Source organism: Coffea arabica, chromosome 5c (assembly GCF_036785885.1).
Source record: "Coffea arabica cultivar ET-39 chromosome 5c, Coffea Arabica ET-39 HiFi, whole genome shotgun sequence".
Classification (NCBI taxonomy): Eukaryota; Viridiplantae; Streptophyta; class Magnoliopsida; order Gentianales; family Rubiaceae; genus Coffea; species Coffea arabica.
In genome coordinates this window covers 11,236,450-11,257,566 of record NC_092319.1, presented here as the reverse complement: position 1 = coordinate 11,257,566, position 21,117 = coordinate 11,236,450, and the positions used below count along the sequence as shown (strand labels likewise).

Genomic DNA, 21,117 nt, shown 5'->3' with positions numbered 1-21,117 from the left:
TTGAGTTTCGTCCCCAGGGTTTCTTGGAACTTCTGCCAAAATCGCGACACAAACCGTGGATCCCGATCGGAAACGATGCTCACAAGAACACCGTGTAGTCTTACTACTTCGTCCATGTAACATCCCGAATATTAGGAGGTTGTTTGTGAAGAAAATATTAAAGTGTATTTCTTTGGGTTTGATTTAAAACCTAATTTTGTTTTAAAAAAAAAAAGACTAGAAACCCTAATATGGTAGCCAAAAACCCTAGTTTACTTGTGACTAACCGGTTTTCCTAAATCTCTCATATTTTAATTGAAACCCTAATTTGAATTACTGGAATTGGAAAATTCCTCACGTCTTCTTAAAAATTTCCTTTTATTTGAAAATTATTATTTATTAAAGCTCTACTATCCAATTGTTCAACTATAAGAGTAAATAAACCTAGAAAATAAGGTTTTACACTTCGGTTTCAAGATTTGAGCAAAATTAGGGTTTTGTGATTTTTCCGCCGGATGAATTTTCGGTACTGGCCAAGGATCAATTTGATGATTAAAAGTGACTTTTAAGTGAGAAATAATATGTGAGTAGTAGCAATGAGGTAAGGTTAGTGAATGGAAAGTAAAAACTCTAGTACGGGTGTTTTTAAGAAAAACGGCGCGAACCGGCGGGTCCCGCGCATTACCGATTGAACGCACCGCTTGACCACCATTTTTGCTTACCAAACAAATTTATTGAACTTGAACAAAATATCTTCCCCCTCATGATTATAGCTTGACCGAAATTGTGGCTCAAATACAAGGAAAGAAAGAGAAAAATTTTGTGGACAAGAATAGGCCAAGTGTTGGCCAAAAATTGTGGACACAATTACCCTTAACCTCTTACTTCCATATAAGACAAACCAAGCCTCATCTTCCTCCATATTTCTGCATAAGAACCGAGAGAGAGAGAGGGGAGGAACAACAAGAAGAAAAAAAAAACTCCTTCATTTCATCTTCAATCCAACAACTTAGGGAGAAATCAAACAAAATAAACCGATTAAACTTGTTCTTGAGTGACTAGCTAGTGAGTTGTGGTGTGATTCTTGAAGGGGAGAGCTTGTGCTACTCTTGGTGACTTTTATTCAAGGTAAGAGAGTTTATCTCTCCAAGTTTTACTTCTAATCTTGTTATATTAAGCCTAGTAACTTGATTTTATGGTGAGATTATGGATGATGAGCATGTTTTAGTAGTTTTCCCCAATTTATTTGATGAACTACGGTTCCTGATTTTCTGCTCAAGTTGATGTATGATGCATGAATGTTGCAATTAAAGTTATATAAGGTTGTTTAGTGGTGATTGGAACCAGAAATTTGAGGAAACTACACTTAGAGCTAAAAATTCCAGATTTCTGGAAAATTTCCCAAGCATTCTGTCCGAAATTGTATCTGTATGTTAGAGGCCGAATTGGCCTTTTGTGAAAGAAGGAAAGTTGTAGAGAATGGTGTTTTATAGGTGACTACAAAATTTCAGCTCAATCGGAGCAACGCAGAACGTGAAAAGTCCAAAATACCCCTACTGCTTTAAGAATTTCCCAGTAGTCCGTTTCTTCAGTTCAGTCCAGTTTATCACGATTTTTGACCAGGATCCATTCTGATTTAGCTCTGGACCAAAACATGAAAGTTGTAGTGCTCTGAAGTAGCTTTAAAATACCTCTAAGAACACCTGATTTGGACTTGTGTACACTGAGTTATGTCTATTACAGTGTTCTGCATTTAAACAGCCGGTGAATTGATTTCTGGTTTGGTAATTGGAGAATTTGACCAATTTACATTAGAAACTGGACTAAGTGACCTTCATGAACATTGTAGCTCTGTGTCTTAGCTTCGAAACGGCATAGGTTACGCCTCAATCCGATAAGCGTAGCCTCAGATATGTTATTTCCGCATTTGTACGTCAAATCTATTTTGTGCCACATTGAACTTCTGTACTTGCTACTGTTGTGAATCTTATTATTATGATATTGTGAGCCTATGGAACGGCTCTTGACATGAATGGCTTAGATGTATAATGTTGGGTTGTGTTTGAGAAAAACAATGAAGCCTAAAAGGCTGGAAAATTAGGTAAACACAAAGGGCATGCTGCCCAAATTTACGCTCGAAAACTAGAGAACTACTTGCAACTTGAGTAAGGGTTAAGAGTGATTACTGCTTGAACCATCTAGGGTACTTGAGTATTCTTGTTCCGAGGTATATAAGGAAGGACTTGGCCGAGTTTGTACCCTTGAGAAATGAAATAATGACTATTTGGAATATGTTTCTCTTGTACTTTCGACTCGCATGGCATTTTCAAGTATAAATGTTACAAAGTTTTACCGTTTAAAAAAGTGAGCAAGTGTTTCACGTCTACTATCCGAGTGAATTTCAAATTCTTGATTTTATTGAACGAAACGTCTAAGTTTCGAACTCTAGTCATGTTTCAAAGTTCTCAAACTGAGTTTTATCGCAGATTTGGACTCCGAACTCGGAATATAACCTGAAAGTGACCAGTAAAGGCACTATATCTTTTGGTGAGTGCTTTCAAATACTGAATTGAACTTGATACTTGTACTTGATACGTGCCAATATGATTACATGCCACATGCGTGAATTGTTAGGGCAAGAGTGTACTTTATCGCACTTGCCCTTACGTGATATACTTGTTTATTGTTGCAATTGACTTGATATACTTGTTTATGATGCGCGCACTTCCTGGAATTCCAGAAACCCTGTGGCGAGTTACTCTAGTCGAGCCGGCAAGGGCTTGGTCGATTGGGTAACGAACCCTGGGTCTCTTGTATTGTCGAGTGGAGTGATATCTCCTCGACTAATCGGTATACTCGAGTATTACCACCCGTGTTCTTGAGGATTTTGGGCCCAGCTGGGGGTTGAACGGTGGACGGAGAGTCGTTTAAGTGGTATTCTACTGGATCGGTTTCTTTACTTGAAAGTTGACGGAGTGTCAACTACTACGTGATCAAGCTCCTGATGATGAATGGAAGTTGGCTCCTGAGAGCTATCCGTATCCTTATGCTTGAAATGATTATTGTTTATTGGATGATTGTTTCTTATGAATTTTTTTTATACTCGCTCATTTTGAGATTGCTACTTGAAGTGTTATTGCTCACTTTTATGAACTCTTCGTGCTCGTTACCTTGCTAAATCGAAAACTTGTATTTATAAATAATGGTCAATTTGCTATTTGGAACCTCACTGGGCTTTTAGCTCATACCACGTTATTTGTTCTCCTTACAGGGGGTACGAGCGAGGCATAAGAGATGTAAAGGCTAGCGTAGTCTAGTTACTTTAGACTGTGTTTTGAATTTTGGTTTTGTACTCGCGCTATTCCTCGAATGGAACATTTGTACTTGGATTGTATATATTTTGAACTAGTTTAAGTATATCAAGACTTTGTACTTTGGTTTCTATCAATGTAAATTATAAGCTGGGATTGCGGATATTATTAATGGTGCTTGGGGTGTGTGCACATGATTTTAGTGAGTGAGTCCTGGCGAGAGCTGGGCAGGCGGTCCGCCAAACCCTCTGGTACGCCTTAGGGGGAGGTGGGGTCGTCACAGATGGTATCAGAGCTCCTTTTGAGCTCGTGCCGGGAGAAGGTTCTCGGACTGTGGGAATTGACTTGTTAAGTATGGAACAATTGTCTATTGTTGGGGACCTTAGATATGTATGTTGGGTAGGAATCTCTAATACGGGTGATTTGCTCTTGAGCCTGGCCAGCTTGAGTGGTGAATTATCATATTTTTGGATTCTTGTCCCCGAATATCAATGAGTGACACCTTTACGATAAGTTAAGATCTCGCGTAATATTGGGATAAGTTTGGATTGCGAAAGCAAAGGCACAGGGAATGCGAATAGTCTGGACTTGAAAAATATTGAAGATATTCATGGGATTTGGGATCCTTCTTATTCACGTGTTTAGAGCCTTGATTAAGTGTAGTGCCTGAGCGATACCTAGGGTTAATGCTCTATAAGTTATGTGACTTGTTTTGATCGAATGTGTTGTATTGCCTTGTTTTATGATTTAGAGGGGTTTATGACTTGCAATATTCTGTTTTATGTTGTTTATATTTCTATAGTTACTTAGTAGTTATATTCTATCATTAATTAGTTGGTTATATTGTTAAAGTGGGTTAGCTGCGAAACATGGAGGATAAAAGAAGTCGAACCAAGAAAACTAACCGAGAACGCGGTTCTAGGCGAGGCCGTGAAGGTGAACAAGCACAGGAACCGGTGCCAGAACCGAGAGAGGAGAGGGAGGCAGCGGTTGAGCAGCAACCTGAACCCCAGACTGCCGGGGGAGATCAGGTGGCCACTGCCATCCAACAGATGACTAATATTTTGACGCGGTTGGTGGAGCAACAGGGTCAAGGTTCTGTAAATCAACCTAGAGACCCTGATTCGGGGCAAGATAGAGCCTTGGAGAGATTCCAGAAGTTCTCCCCACCCAAGTTTTTAGGAGGGCCAGACCCGTATGAGGCTGAGAAATGGCTGGAGGCCATGATAAATATCTTTGCTGCCCTAAACTATATTGAGGAGAGACAAGTCCAATTTGATGTATTTCAGTTTGAGGGGCCAGCTAGGGCTTGGTGGAATGTAGTGAGGGCCAAGTGGGAGAGAGAGGGAACTGCCTGGACTTGGCTAAACTTTGTACGGGACTTCAACGAAAAATACCTTCCACCCATCGTCCAGGAGAAGAGAGAGGACGAATTCATTAAACTCCGTCAGGGGCTGATGAGTGTAACTGAGTATGAGACCCAGTTTACCAAATTGTCTAAATTCGCTCCCGAATTGATTGCCACGGAACCAAGGAAAGTACGAAGGTTTATACAAGGGTTAAATGTGGAATTACAAGAAGCCTTAGCGGCGGTCCAAATTAATACATTCACAGAGGTTCTGGAGAAAGCCTTGAGGATAGAGACTGCTAGGGCACAAGTGAGAGCTTTCCATGCAAAATGGAGAGGTGCGCCTGGTGGAAGTCAAAGGCAAGGACAACGTGATTTAGATATGCCACCTTCTAAGATAGGTCGAGAAGATGGTAGTGAGAAAATTTCAAGGACGTCTAAGGAAAGTACTCCAAGAGGAGCTTCGCGTGGCTGGGGTCAAGCAAGAGGTGCCTCACAAGGAGGTCAGACCTCAACCCCTCAAGTACCTTGCGGGTACTGTGGGAAGGCCAATCACGTGGAGAGTGATTGTTGGCGAAAGGCGGGAAAATGTTTATGGTGTGGTAGCACCGAACACCAGCTTGCAACCTGTCCCCGTAGATCACGCCTAAACCCTGAACAAGCAAGTGTAGGAGGGACTAAGCCAAAAGTGCCAGCTAGAGCGTATGCCTTGAACCAACAGGCAGTACCTGAACCAACAGAGATAGTAGAAGGTACGATTCGTGATTTCTATTGTTTCCCTAAGTTTTGGCTATAGTGAGACCTGGGAGCCGGAAATGAATATATAAGGGAAATACCCTACGTTATTCGAAGTGCATGTATGAATTTCGAGGACGAAATTCTTTTAAGGAGGGGAGGTTGTAACATCCCGAATATTAGGAGGTTGTTTGTGAAGAAAATATTAAAGTGTATTTCTTTGGGTTTGATTTAAAACCTAATTTTGTTTTAAAAAAAAAAAGACTAGAAACCCTAATATGGTAGCCAAAAACCCTAGTTTACTTGTGACTAACCGGTTTTCCTAAATCTCTCATATTTTAATTGAAACCCTAATTTGAATTACTGGAATTGGAAAATTCCTCACGTCTTCTTAAAAATTTCCTTTTATTTGAAAATTATTATTTATTAAAGCTCTACTATCCAATTGTTCAACTATAAGAGTAAATAAACCTAGAAAATAAGGTTTTACACTTCGGTTTCAAGATTTGAGCAAAATTAGGGTTTTGTGATTTTTCCGCCGGATGAATTTTCGGTACTGGCCAAGGATCAATTTGATGATTAAAAGTGACTTTTAAGTGAGAAATAATATGTGAGTAGTAGCAATGAGGTAAGGTTAGTGAATGGAAAGTAAAAACTCTAGTACGGGTGTTTTTAAGAAAAACGGCGCGAACCGGCGGGTCCCGCGCATTACCGATTGAACGCACCGCTTGACCACCATTTTTGCTTACCAAACAAATTTATTGAACTTGAACAAAATATCTTCCCCCTCATGATTATAGCTTGACCGAAATTGTGGCTCAAATACAAGGAAAGAAAGAGAAAAATTTTGTGGACAAGAATAGGCCAAGTGTTGGCCAAAAATTGTGGACACAATTACCCTTAACCTCTTACTTCCATATAAGACAAACCAAGCCTCATCTTCCTCCATATTTCTGCATAAGAACCGAGAGAGAGAGAGGGGAGGAACAACAAGAAGAAAAAAAAAACTCCTTCATTTCATCTTCAATCCAACAACTTAGGGAGAAATCAAACAAAATAAACCGATTAAACTTGTTCTTGAGTGACTAGCTAGTGAGTTGTGGTGTGATTCTTGAAGGGGAGAGCTTGTGCTACTCTTGGTGACTTTTATTCAAGGTAAGAGAGTTTATCTCTCCAAGTTTTACTTCTAATCTTGTTATATTAAGCCTAGTAACTTGATTTTATGGTGAGATTATGGATGATGAGCATGTTTTAGTAGTTTTCCCCAATTTATTTGATGAACTAGGGTTCCTGATTTTCTGCTCAAGTTGATGTATGATGCATGAATGTTGCAATTAAAGTTATATAAGGTTGTTTAGTGGTGATTGGAACCAGAAATTTGAGGAAACTACACTTAGAGCTAAAAATTCCAGATTTCTGGAAAATTTCCCAAGCATTCTGTCCGAAATTGTATCTGTATGTTAGAGGCCGAATTGGCCTTTTGTGAAAGAAGGAAAGTTGTAGAGAATGGTGTTTTATAGGTGACTACAAAATTTCAGCTCAATCGGAGCAACGCAGAACGTGAAAAGTCCAAAATACCCCTACTGCTTTAAGAATTTCCCAGTAGTCCGTTTCTTCAGTTCAGTCCAGTTTATCACGATTTTTGACCAGGATCCATTCTGATTTAGCTCTGGACCAAAACATGAAAGTTGTAGTGCTCTGAAGTAGCTTTAAAATACCTCTAAGAACACCTGATTCGGACTTGTGTACACTGAGTTATGTCTATTACAGTGTTCTGCATTTAAACAGCCGGTGAATTGATTTCTGGTTTGGTAATTGGAGAATTTGACCAATTTACATTAGAAACTGGACTAAGTGACCTTCATGAACATTGTAGCTCTGTGTCTTAGCTTCAAAACGGCATAGGTTACGCCTCAATCCGATAAGCGTAGCCTCAGATATGTTATTTCCGCATTTGTACGTCAAATCTATTTTGTGCCACATTGAACTTCTGTACTTGCTACTGTTGTGAATCTTATTATTATGATATTGTGAGCCTATGGAACGGCTCTTGACATGAATGGCTGAGATGTATAATGTTGGGTTGTGTTTGAGAAAAACAATGAAGCCTAAAAGGCTGGAAAATTAGGTAAACACAAAGGGCATGCTGCCCAAATTTACGCTCGAAAACTAGAGAACTACTTGCAACTTGAGTAAGGGTTAAGAGTGATTACTGCTTGAACCATCTAGGGTACTTGAGTATTCTTGTTCCGAGGTATATAAGGAAGGACTTGGCCGAGTTTGTACCCTTGAGAAATGAAATAATGACTATTTGGAATATGTTTCTCTTGTACTTTCGACTCGCATGGCATTTTCAAGTATAAATGTTACAAAGTTTTACCGTTTAAAAAAGTGAGCAAGTGTTTCACGACTACTATCCGAGTGAATTTCAAATTCTTGATTTTATTGAACGAAACGTCTAAGTTTCGAACTCTAGTCATGTTTCAAAGTTCTCAAACTGAGTTTTATCGCAGATTTGGACTCCGAACTCGGAATATAACCTGAAAGTGACCAGTAAAGGCACTATATCTTTTGGTGAGTGCTTTCAAATACTGAATTGAACTTGATACTTGTACTTGATACGTGCCAATATGATTACATGCCACATGCGTGAATTGTTAGGGCAAGAGTGTACTTTATCGCACTTGCCCTTACGTGATATACTTGTTTATTGTTGCAATTGACTTGATATACTTGTTTATGATGCGCGCACTTCCTGGAATTCCAGAAACCCTGTGGCGAGTTACTCTAGTCGAGCCGGCAAGGGCTTGGTCGATTGGGTAACGAACCCTGGGTCTCTTGTATTGTCGAGTGGAGTGATATCTCCTCGACTAATCGGTATACTCGAGTATTACCACCCGTGTTCTTGAGGATTTTGGGCCCAGCTGGGGGTTGAACGGTGGACGGAGAGTCGTTTAAGTGGTGTTCTACTGGATCGGTTTCTTTACTTGAAAGTTGACGGAGTGTCAACTACTACGTGATCAAGCTCCTGATGATGAATGGAAGTTGGCTCCTGAGAGCTATCCGTATCCTTATGCTTGAAATGATTATTGTTTATTGGATGATTGTTTCTTATGAATTTTTTTTATACTCGCTCATTTTGAGATTGCTACTTGAAGTGTTATTGCTCACTTTTATGAACTCTTCGTGCTCGTTACCTTGCTAAATCGAAAACTTGTATTTATAAATAATGGTCAATTTGCTATTTGGAACCTCACTGGGCTTTTAGCTCATACCACGTTATTTGTTCTCCTTACAGGGGGTACGAGCGAGGCATAAGAGATGTAAAGGCTAGCGTAGTCTAGTTACTTTAGACTGTGTTTTGAATTTTGGTTTTGTACTCGCGCTATTCCTCGAATGGAACATTTGTACTTGGATTGTATATATTTTGAACTAGTTTAAGTATATCAAGACTTTGTACTTTGGTTTCTATCAATGTAAATTATAAGCTGGGATTGCGGATATTATTAATGGTGCTTGGGGTGTGTGCACATGATTTTAGTGAGTGAGTCCTGGCGAGAGCTGGGCAGGCGGTCCGCCAAACCCTCTGGTACGCCTTAGGGGGAGGTGGGGTCGTCACAGTCCATGTACAGTCGGGCCAACTGATCCATTGAGTACTTCATGTTCACCGGCAAGAAATGGGCCGATTTGGTTAATCGATCAACGATCACCCAAACGGCATCGTGTCCCCTTTGCGTCCTTGGTAAACCTGAAACGAAGTCCATAGTGATGTTTTCCCACTTCCACTCGGGTATCTCCAAGGGTTGTAACAAACCCGATGGTTTTTGATGCTCCGCCTTCACTTGCTGGCAAATGAGACATTTCTGCACGTACTGCGCGATTTCCCTCTTCATATTATCCCACCAGTAGGTCCCTTTCAGGTCTTGATACATCTTGCTGCTACCCGGATGGATTGTATACTTGGACCGATGAGCTTCCTCCAGAATTTCTGCTTTTAATGACTCGTCCTTTGGTACTACAATTCGGTTTCGATACTTCAGAAGACCCTCAGGACTCAAATTGAAGTCCGTAGTTTCGCCCTTCTCCAATTTCTCTCTCCACTTCCGAACCATCACATCCTCGCCTTGCGCCTCTTTTATATGTTCCAGTAGAGTGGATGTAACCCTAATATTGCCAAATATCACCTTATAGCTCCCAAGACAGGGTTTCCACTCGCACACGAATTCTAGCAAATCCCATTCCTTAATCATTAGCCCTGCTACTTGTACTTTACGACTCAAGGCATCCGCTACTACATTTGCCTTTCCCGGATGGTAGTTGATTGTACAATCGTAGTCCTCTAGAAATTCCATCCATCGCCGTTGTCTCATATTCAGTTCCTTCTGGGAAAAGAGGTACCTAAGACTCTTGTGATCCGAAAACACTTCGAAGGTCACCCCATATAGGTAATGCCTCCACTTTTTCAAAGCAAACACAACTGCAGCTAATTCTAGATCGTGAGTCGGATAGTTCTGCTCATGAAGCTTCAATTTCCTAGAGGCAAAAGCAATCACATTCCGGTTCTGCATCAAAACACATCCCAATCCTTCTCGCGACGCGTCTGCATATACTGCAAACCCGTCCACTCCATTTGGCAAGACCAGTACTGGAGCCATGGTCAATCTTTTCTTTAATTCCTGAAAACTCGTTTCGCATCGGCCGTTCCAGATAAACTGGCCATGTTTCTTTGTCAAGTCAGTTAGAGGTCCTGCCAGTTTGGAAAAATCCTTAATGAACCTTCGGTAGTACCCAGCTAGCCCTAGAAAGCTACGAATTTCCGTGGGGGTTTCTGGCCTCTTCCAATTTGTCACGGCCTCAACCTTCGCCGGGTCCACCGAAATACCTTCATGAGAGATCACGTGCCCTAGAAATGCCACTTTCTCCAACCAGAACTCGCATTTGCTAAACTTGGCGTATAGCTGATGTTCCCTCAAGGTCTGCAACACCACTCTCAAATGTTCCTCATGCTCCTCACGTGACTTAGAGTAGACCAAAATGTCGTCAATGAACACCACGACAAACCGGTCTAGATAGGGTTTAAAAACCCTATGCATTAGGTCCATGAAGGCGGCGGGAGCATTAGTCAATCCAAAGGGCATAACGGCGAACTCGTAATGCCCGTATCTCGAGTTGAAAGCAGTTTTCGGAATGTCCTCCTTCCTAATCAACAACTGGTAGTATCCCTGCCGGAGGTCCAACTTCGAGAAGACCACTGCTCCTTGCAGCTGGTCAAATAACTCGTCTATGTGAGGCAGTGGATACTTGTTCTTGATCGTCACGTTGTTCAGCCCCCTATAGTCAATACACATCCTCAAAGTTCCATCCTTTTTCTTCACGAATAGGACCGGAGCTCCCCAAGGAGACTCACTCTCGTGAATGAATCCCCGCTCCAAAAGGTCTTGCAATTGCAACTTAAGCTCTTTAAGTTCTGCAGGCGCCATTCGGTAAGGGGTTTTGGAGATAGGTGCAGTTCCAGGTAAAAGATCTATTCGGAATTCTATCTCTCTTCCCGGAGGTAAAGCCACTAACTCATCAGGAAACACATCCGGAAATTCCCTCACTATGGCCACGTCTTCCACTTTTAACTTATCCGTAGGGGTATTAATTAAGAAGGCCAAAAATCCTTGCGCCCCTCTACTTATCAGTTTCCTAGCTCGAATGCCCGAAATGAGAGCAGATGAGGCTAACCTACCCCTTATATCTAACCTTAAGGTTGCCTCGCCAGGAATGCGAAATTCAACTATTTTCGTTTTACAATCCAGTTGGGCGTTATATTTGGCTAACCAGTCCATACCCAGAATCACGTCGTACCCCTTAATGGATAAGCTAATCAAGTCCCCTAAAAACCTCCTTTCACCTACCCATACGTCGCAATCCCTATAAACCATACTAGTCACCAAACGTTGACTCCCCGTAGGTGTACTAACTTCTAAGTCATATGGTAAACTAGCAGGTTTTATATCGATGCCACACATGAAATCAGGGTTAACAAACGAATGAGTGGCACCAGGATCAATTAAAACTTTGGCAAAGCGGTGGAAAATAGGGATCGTACCTTCCACCACCTCGGAGGACTCTGGGATCTGGTGAGGCTCTAAGGAATATACCCTAGCCGGAACTTTTGGTTTGGATCCGTCTCCCTTGGCCGATCCAGTATTGGTTCTCGACGGTAGTTGATTCCCCTTTTCGTCTTGTTTCAGGACCGGACATGTAGCCAACTGATGGTCCGCACTTCCACACCGCAGACATTTCCCCAGTTTCCTCCAGCAATTGTCCTCGGTGTGGTTTGTCTTTCCGCAGTGCCCACAGGGTCCACGAGGTGCCGAAGCCGAGCCACTCTGAATGTTTCCCCTTTGCCCTCGCCCAGCTTGGCCGCCCCTGAACGGAGTCCCTCTGCTTGGTCCAGAATGACGACCACCTCCAGTTCCTCGTCCAAACTTGGAGGGAGTGCTCTTCTCACCTTGTCCAGACGTACTCCCAGGAAATCCACGCTTCTTAGCCAGGAAGTTTCGGACCTGAAGCCGTGCACTCTCAACTCGTTGGGCTTTTTCCATAGCCTCGCTAAACGTGGTAATTTGAGCCGCCGCGAGGTCCTTCTGGATCTCAACGTTCAAGCCCTGAATGAAGCGCCTCACTCGTCTTTGCTCAGTCATGATTAATTCAGGCGCAAATTTGGACAGGCGGGTAAACTGGCTCTCATACTCCGCCACAGTCTGAGCCCCTTGCCGGAGCCGGATAAACTCGTCTTCCTTCCTCTCCTGGACTAGAGGAGGGAAAAACTTGGCATTAAACTCTCGTATAAAGTTCACCCATGTCCTCGGTGTCTGCTCTCGCTCCCATATCTGCCTAATTACGTTCCACCAGGAACGGGCAGCTCCTTCCAGTTGAAACACGGCAAAAGTGACCTGCCGTTCGTCCGGGTAGTGTAAAGCCGCGAATATATCAACCATCTTCTCCAGCCATTTCTCGGCGACGTCAGGGTCGGGTCCCCCAATAAACTTTGGTGGGGAAAACTTTTGAAAACGCTCAAGAGCTCTATCCTCGCTCTCAACGTGGTTACCAGGATTTCCGGGGTTAGGGTTTGGGTTTTGGCCCTGTTGTTGCACTACTTATGCAAGTAGGTTGGTCATTTGCTGCATAGCAGCAGCTATTTGCACATTAGGGTCTATTTGGGGTTCAGGATTCGGTCCAGTAGAAGCTTCTCCCGTTTCCCTAACTGGTGTGGGTTGCCTAATACCGCACCCACGTCCCCGACCACTTCGCGTTCCTTCCATAAGATATACTTGGTCTAGGCAAGATTACTAAACCAAAGCAGTAACAAAGCATATAAGTAGCAAATAAACTTTCACTTAGCACATAACGATGCATTTCAAACAAGATCAAAAGCACACATATATACAAGCCAAACATATATACAAGCAGTCAGTCAGGTACGGCCAAAGCACGTACGTACACAAAAGATCCACCTGAGGATAGGCCTATCAAAAGAGATTTACACGTAGCTAACTCTACATCCAAAACGGTTAGCTAAGGCTCTATCCCTATCCCTATGTACACACAAGAGCCACCACTAGCCAAAAGAAGCCTCTAAGATCAAGGCCTAATCAGTCGCCGGGGTCTGAGACCCAGGCGATGGGGTAGACTCCTCCCCAGCCTCGGCCCCAGCATACGAGGCCTCGTCACTAGACTCCTCGAGTCCGTCGTCGCATAGGTTAAGGATCGCCTCAGCACGACCCCTGACCTTACGAGCTCGCTTAGTCTCGCGCTCCCGTGCATCTCTCAACTGATCACATAGATCATCAACTCTTTCCTCGACCTCTTGCACGTCATATTCTAGCTCTTTAATACGCGAGGCTTGCTTCTCATTGGTCGCCTTAGCCTGAGTCATCTCAGCTTCCAACGCAGCAACCACAGCTTCAAGCTTAGTATTTTCCTTAGCAAACTCCTCGCGTTCCTTTGCCACCGACAAAACTAGTGTATTTGGGTAGGCAAAGTTGCTACGACACCCACACTGTCGAACGCGGCTGGCCGGGCTCCAACGGACCACGGCCCCCTTCTGCCTAAGTTGATACTTAATCGGCGGCAACGTGCTATGAGGACGATCTCCTGCCGGACGGTCACTCGGGTCACCACTGGCATCCATCCTATAGCAAAGGAATAAACAACATGAATAACCTTAAAAACCATAATCAATAAAACCCTCAAGTCGAGCACTTCTATTACACCCAGGCTAATTCAAACCTAGGCTCTGATACCACCTGTGACAGCCCCACCTTCCCCTAAGGCGAACCAAAGGGGTTAGCGGACTGCCTGCCCAGCTCTCGCCAGGACTAACGGTACGGTTTACGTCAATCTAAAACGTTCCGGAACATAACATCGCGCGCAAACAAGTCAAAACACGAAATAAAATAAAATAAAATAAAACGAAAACCGAAGCCGAAATTTATCTAAACCATAGCCAAGCATATATGTACAACGGAAATCAACATTTACAACCATAATGGCATGCCAAAACCATTCATTAAGGAGTACACATTCGATTTGCCTATCAAAAGGAAATGAACCCGTTATACATTAGGGTTTCACTTCAAGAGCTATACAAAAGACATTTACAAGCTCAGTATGGCAATTGACTATCCAGTCCATTTTCAAAAGCAATTATATCCCTGTAAGGAAAACAAATAACACGGAATGAGCCAAAGCCCAGTGGTATACCACCCAATAAGCAATCAAAGTCATATAAGAATGAACCTTCATTTAAAGTGCACAAATAAGCAATGAAGCAAAACAGTAAAAGGATACGGTCGGCTCTCAAGAGCCCATTTCCACGCTTGCAATCTTGAACCAATCTCATTGACTCTCCGTCAATGTTAAAATACCAAACCGTAGACAACTCTTTACTTCCATTCCTTCCACCCAACATACCCCAACCGGGCCCGCACTCCATTCAGTAATATTTTGGTAATACTCGAGTTTACCGGAACCAAGGGTCTCATTACCACAAGGTTCCCCAGTACAGTCCCCGTGGCGATTCAATCTTCACGACCAAGCCCTCGCCGGCTCGATCCAATTGACTACCAAACGGGGTTGAGCTCAGTAATGCAGTAAGGCCATTGGACATCGTCCAAACGACATCAATTCAGTTTCCATGAAATGGAATTCACCAACCAATATATCAAGTTCAGTAATGCAATAAAACGGTAGCCATTCAGTGACACTATCAAAAGAGGTGAGGGCGGTCAAGTACACCCTCACCTTAATCAATTTCAATATTCGAATAAGCCATCAAGGCATCACATAACATTTAACAAAGCCACATAGTAACAATTTAGTGAGTGGTATACTCACCAAGCAAGTAAGTGGTATTTCATGTACCACGATCACCAAGCCGTCGTGCACTACCTTCACGCCCTAGAATCATGCAACACATACAATAAGACTCCATGCCGAGCCATAAACAACACCAATTCACAACCCTAGTAGGGTTTCATATGCATAAATGGGCATAATAGCAAACCAGAAATTAGAAAATGGCCTTAGTCTTGGCCCCAAATAGAAAACTGTTTTACACTCATTATGCGGTAATGGTACAACTCTCACTACAAATATCGGTTGGGGGTGTAAGACCCACCGTTTCGAAGCTATGAAACAGGGCTACAATAATGTAGAAGACCACTCAATCAAGTTCGTAACACAACTAGGTCAAATATGCAAAATACTAGCCCAGAATTCCTAAAACAGGTTCGCAAAACACAAAAAACTGTAATCGGTATATCTCAGTCCTTACAAGTCCAAATGCCGAAATTCCAAAGGCATATGTTAGCTAAGACACTCAGCTACATTTCATCAGAAGACACCAACTCCAAAATCCAAACCAATTCCAGTCAAAATGGCCAATTACTATCGCAGTTTTCGCATTCTGCTCAAAGCAGAACAGCTACAGTAATTTCGCCATAACTCATTCTACATTAATCCAAATGACCTGAAATTTTACAGGCACATCAACCTCATCAATACCTACAACTTTCATGTTTCGAGCAAAGCCAAATTCGGCCTCTAACACAGTGATCTAAAACCGGACAGAATTGGGGCTTCAAGAACCCTAACTTTCCAATTTTCCATCCAAATCCAAAATTAGTTGCATTTAACCACATTTGACATCCACTAGAGCCATTTCCAACCATTACAATTCATCATACAAGCCCCCAACATCAAGATCATATTAAACCAGAAAAATTCCCAATAAAATAAAAACTTCACCATAACAAGCCAAATCAAGAAATAAATCACATTTTCACACACTCATGCCACTTCTAAGCATCATATGACCATTATTAGAGGTAGTAGGGTGTTCAAGCAACACTTACCAAGAAATCAAGAGAAAGAGGGATATTGGACACCTTTGATCTTCAAACAAAGTTCACCAATACACTTACTAACACTAGAAGCAAAGTTTTTATGGAGTAGAAACAACTCTAGGCTTTGGTTTGTGGTAGATTGGACCAAGTAGAAGCTTGCAATTTGATGAACTTTCTTCCTTGTGGAGCTTGGGATGGCCGGCTATGGTGGAGAGAAAATGAAGGGATTTTAATGAATTTTTTGAAGATATTTACTAATTGGGTCAAAAGTCAAAAATTTGTCAAAAGGTGAATAGTGTTTCTTAAGTCATGCCCAATGAGAAAGTGACATGTGGCATCTCATTAAATGCCTTCCTATCTTTCTTTTCTCTCTCACATCAATCACTTCACACACACTACTTATCTCTTAACACCCGATAAATTTATAACAGTATCCGAAACTTAACCTTATTGGCCGAATTTTTCCGAACTTTTCGCACTAGTGGGTCCCACGTCCATTATTTATCCTTAATTTTTTAAAAACTCGCCAATGCTAGAAAAATCATCTTAAAACTATAATTGCTCATAAAATCCTCTCAAAAAATATTTCTAAGCCAGAAAATGCAAAGTTATGCAATTAAAGGGGAAATAACCCTAGGAAAAATAATTAGGGTTTTACGGGCTCTCACAATATCAGTTTTTGAGATTCTCAATTGGTAATATCCTTGCCTCAAAACTAAGTTGGAAAATACCACTGCCCTTTGCAACTAATCAAATAGTTCATCTATGTGAGACAGAGGGTATTTGTTCTTAATGGTCACATCATTCAAGTCTCGATAATCTATGCATAGTCTCAAACTCCCATATTTCTTCTTAACGAAAAGCACTGGAGCTCCCTACAGTGAGTCACTTTCTTTGATAAAACCTCTTCCTAATAAATCTTGTAATTGCAACTTCAATTCCTTTTATTTAACTGGAGCCATCCAGTAAGGTGTTTTAAAGATAGGGGTTGTTCCCGGAGCCACATCAATCTTAAACACTATTTCCCTCTCTGGAGGTAACGTCTCTAATTTCTCGGGAAAGACTTCAGGAAATTCTTTCACTACCGGCACGTTTTTCAATTTCACCTTATCCCCAAGTGTATTGATAAGAAATGCTAGATATCCTTTAGTTTCACTACTTAACAATTTCCTAACTCGAATCCCTGAGATTAAAGCAAACAATGCTAGTCTACCTCTCACATCTAATTTCAAAGTTGCTTCCCCAGGAATAGGCAACTCTACTAGTTTCATCTTACAATCCAATTGAGTATGGTATCGAGCTAACCAATCCATCCCAAGTATCACATCATACCCCTTAATTGCTAAACTCATTAAATTCGCCAAAAATCTTCTCTTACCAACCCAAATCTCACAATTCCTATAAACTTTATTAGCAATCAGGCATTGGTTCCCCGTAGGAGTCTTAACTTCCAAATCAAAAATCAAAAGGCAAAAAATCACACTTTACATCTACACTCTTCATAAAGTTAGGATCTACGAAAGAATGGGTTGCCCCAGGATCAATTAAAACTCTAGCTAAGCGATGAAAAATAGGAATCGTACCTTCCACCACTTTAGTTGGGTTAGAAATTTGCTGATTGTCTAAGGCGTAAATCTTAGCTGGCACTTTCGGTCGACTCCCTCCGGCGCTTGACTACTTTGAAGCAGATCTAGCAGGCTGTTGGGTATTTCCTTCTTCCTTGGAGGCATTAGGGCAACTCAAAATCTAATGCTCGGCATTACCACAAATCAAATATTTTCCTTGCTTTCTCCAACACTCGGCCTTAGTGTGGTTAGGGTTGTTACAGTATCCACAAATCACACGAGGGGTCACAGCCTGACCAGCTTGAAAATTTTCTTTTTGCTGACCTCTTCCACTTTGATTTTCCTTTGGCGAGGCTCCCCTTGATGGAACTCCTCCGGATTTATCAGACATTCTCACTCATCCAGTCCCTCTTTCCATTTTTAGGAATTAGGTAGACTTCTCAGACGATCCAGGGGTGTTACATGGGTTACCTCTCTTTCTAGTGTGAAAAGTTTTAGATTGGAATTTAGCAGTCTCTACCCTCTGTACTTTTTCCAAAACATCCGTGAAAGTTGTGATCTGGGCGGCTACTAGGCATTCTTAAATTTCTATATTTAACCTTTGAATAAACCTCCTTATCCTCTTTCGTTCCGGGACCACAAGTTCAGGGGCAAATTTGAAAATTTTAGTGAACCGCTCCTCATACTCGACCACACTTAGTAACCCTTGTTTCAATTTAATAAAATTATCCTCCCTCTTTTCTTGTATCATAGATGGAAGAAATTTGGAATTGAACTCTCTCTCAAAGTTTACCCAAATACAAGGGGTTTGTTCTCTTTCCCACTTCGCTCGAACAACGTTCCACCACGAGCGGACTGCTCCCTCAAACTGAAAAAAGGCAAAATTCACTTACCTTTCCTCGGCATAATCTAAAGCAACAAAAATCTCCAACATCCTTTCAAACCAATTTTTCGCTACCTTGGGATCAAACCCTCCATGAAACCTAGGTGGGGCGAATTTCAAGAAGCGCTCTAAACCTCTATCCTCACTCCTTTCTTGGTTCCTAGGTTGGTTGACTAGTTCAGAACCTTGGCGCTCAGTTAAACGCTCGACAACATCGGTTATACGGTTAAGGGCCGTAACCACTTGGTCACCCTCTTCGTTACTAGGATTTTGGTTTGGACCAATTGCAGATCTCTCACCTCTCTCAGGAGTGCGGGGTTGCTGAAACCCACCCTCACGCCCCCTTCCACGTCCTCGCCGATCCATATAATAAGATTCTAAGTGCATAATTAAAAGAGAAAAAATTAAGTATAGAAATTTAAAACCATGTACAAGTTGCAAGAATACTTTAAAACCAAAACATAGATCTTTATATAAATTAGAAGTCATGTCACATGTTAAGAGTGCATTCAACGAGTCAATAATATCAAATACAGGACATAGGCATCCAAGTGCCTCAAAATACAGGGGTACATGCAATAAAATACAAAAGGCCTCACAACGAGGTGCACCCCTTCTAAGTCCTGAACAAAAGCCAGAAGATCAAGAGGTTTCTAATACAGGTGGACCGAACTAGAAGATCAGACAGTCTCCTTGGGGTCCTCCTCAGGGTCCTCCTCAAGATCCTCCTCTATCGGCTTTATCTCTATCTCCACAATAGGTGCAGCCTCTCCAGATACATCCCTAAGCAAAGCCTCCTCTAGACGTTCGGTCATAATTACACACTCGGCCATAATACCATCCACGCGGTTCCCTGCCTTTTGGACAATTCGGATAAGGTGCCCCTTAGTCTTCTGAAACTGTGCATGGGAGGTGTCAACTCTCTGACACTCCTCAAGTACCCTAGCCTCAAGCTCCTGGGTCCGGACAGCCTGGGCCTCCATAGTGGCCTCTATCTCCTCTCTCTCAGCTAGTGCTATCCTGAGGTTGCGAGTCAACTGCCTCCGTTCCTCAACTACCCCCAACACCACGCGGTTAAGGTAAGAGTATCTCGCTCAGCATGGGCACGTCCTACCCCGCCTAGCAGGTGAGTGCCGCAGGAGGGGTCTGCCTCCAACCATACGATACGGAATCACGGGGAGAGATCCCTCAATCCTATCATCATCACTGCTATTATCCTTATGCTACAAATAACCCACAAAATTAAGGTTAGGCTCTTATATTCACTGATACCATTTAAAAATTTAACTTAAGGTCTATCAGGGATTTCTATGATCAAATGTTCACGACTAAGGACTCCTAACCCTACTCCAGGTATTTTAAACCTAGCGCTCTGATACCAACTGTGACGTCCCCACCTCTCCCTAGAGCGAACCCTAGGGTATCAGCGGAACGCCTACCCAATTCTCGTTAGGACTCACGCACTCGTTCAAGCTTAATATAGAACCACAAAACAACCATCGATTTAAATAAAAAGTACTTCGAATATACAAGCCATAACTTCAAGGGTTAACAATTATAATTACAATCCACCAACCAAGAGTAACAAAAGTTACACTTTAAGAGTCACCAAATTCATACAAAATATACTAACTTCCACCAAATTGCTAGCCTAGATCCTCCAATCCACCTCCAAAACTTGTTAAGAAAAAAAAATTTAAAGGGATGAGCAAACGCTCAGTGAGGCCAAGAAAACAAACACGCAAGCAAGTAACCCAATAAATCAAGTAACATGTTTGAAAGCAACTTTTAAACATGACATTTCATTCAAGTGCACGAGTAGGAAATAAACACACAAGGAAGATACAGGAGCTCTCAGGAGCTATTTCCACATCTCGATCAAGTTGGGCCATCTGGGGTTGACCCTCTGTCAACCCAAGTGGTAACACGACCGTAGTGCTCCACTTACTTCTTCCATCCAACATAACACCCACTCGAATCCAGAACCAAATATGTACGAAGTAGCGATACTATTCGAGTATGCCAAGCAAGATTTCAAAAGATCAAACTATAAAATTTTCCATGGTTCACCAAACTTCTCGACCAAACCCTTGTTGGCTCGAGTTACGAGGTTAGTCAATGGATTGGGGCGCCCCCATAAGTATAAGTGATCGATAAGACAACGCTCTAATGGACTTAGAATCGATCATAGCACTGAGTCGGGATGAGCGGTACCTCCCACCCCAAATAGGGCGTGATATATCTAGCAGCTCAGTGCTCACGAGTTAAACATATCAAGTACAAGTGCGAGTCATATATTCACTTAACAAGTATCATTCAATCGCAAGAAAGAGAGGACGGGGGCAATAAAGTACACCCTCGCCTCAGCAAGTTCATGTATCATATATCACTTGTACAAATATCAATTTAATCACAATAGCATTGAACATGTACTTGACACTCACCAAAAGTCAAGGCAAAACAAGAGCAAAGCAAGAAGTCAGACGAGCTCTTCGACGTTCTCGTGACCACTTGAGACATGCATAAACATGAATACCTAGGTACTTGACCAAATTTAATAAAAAAAACATTTTCTCGCTACCCACTCTCAAGGTCACAAGTTCGAATCAAGTTAAAAGAGCTTTTCTCACTAAATCATGGAAATAATGCTCAAAGAGAGCTCAAAGGTCATTTTTTGATTCAAGTCGTGGTAAATAATTCCAATTCCAAAAGAAAGTACCACTTTCACTTTTGGCACAAAAATTGAAAAAAAAGGGAAGATGGTTTCCATCTCTCAAATTTCAAATCTCATGTCCAAACTTTGGAATATAAAGAGCATTTACGTTTTCCAAACTAATGGAGTCAAAACTCATCCAAAACACCACTCATTTTCAAAGTAAATGTTAAGGTTAAAGGTTCC

General features: G+C 42.0%; 2 long non-coding RNA genes across 2 annotated transcripts; both read left to right on the top strand.

Annotated features, from left to right (window-relative positions):
* The first annotated feature begins 919 nt into the window (after positions 1 to 919).
* LOC140007438 (uncharacterized) lies at positions 920 to 3,458 on the top strand. The gene is made up of 3 exons (XR_011814750.1): positions 920 to 1,107; positions 2,466 to 2,526; positions 3,251 to 3,458. It is a non-coding gene; the product is annotated as an uncharacterized lncRNA (long non-coding RNA).
* Positions 3,459 to 6,340: 2,882 nt separating this feature from the next.
* On the top strand, positions 6,341 to 8,879 carry LOC140007437 (uncharacterized). Its single transcript, XR_011814749.1, has 3 exons — positions 6,341 to 6,528; positions 7,887 to 7,947; positions 8,672 to 8,879. It is a non-coding gene; the product is annotated as an uncharacterized lncRNA (long non-coding RNA).
* Positions 8,880 to 21,117: the final 12,238 nt, after the last annotated feature.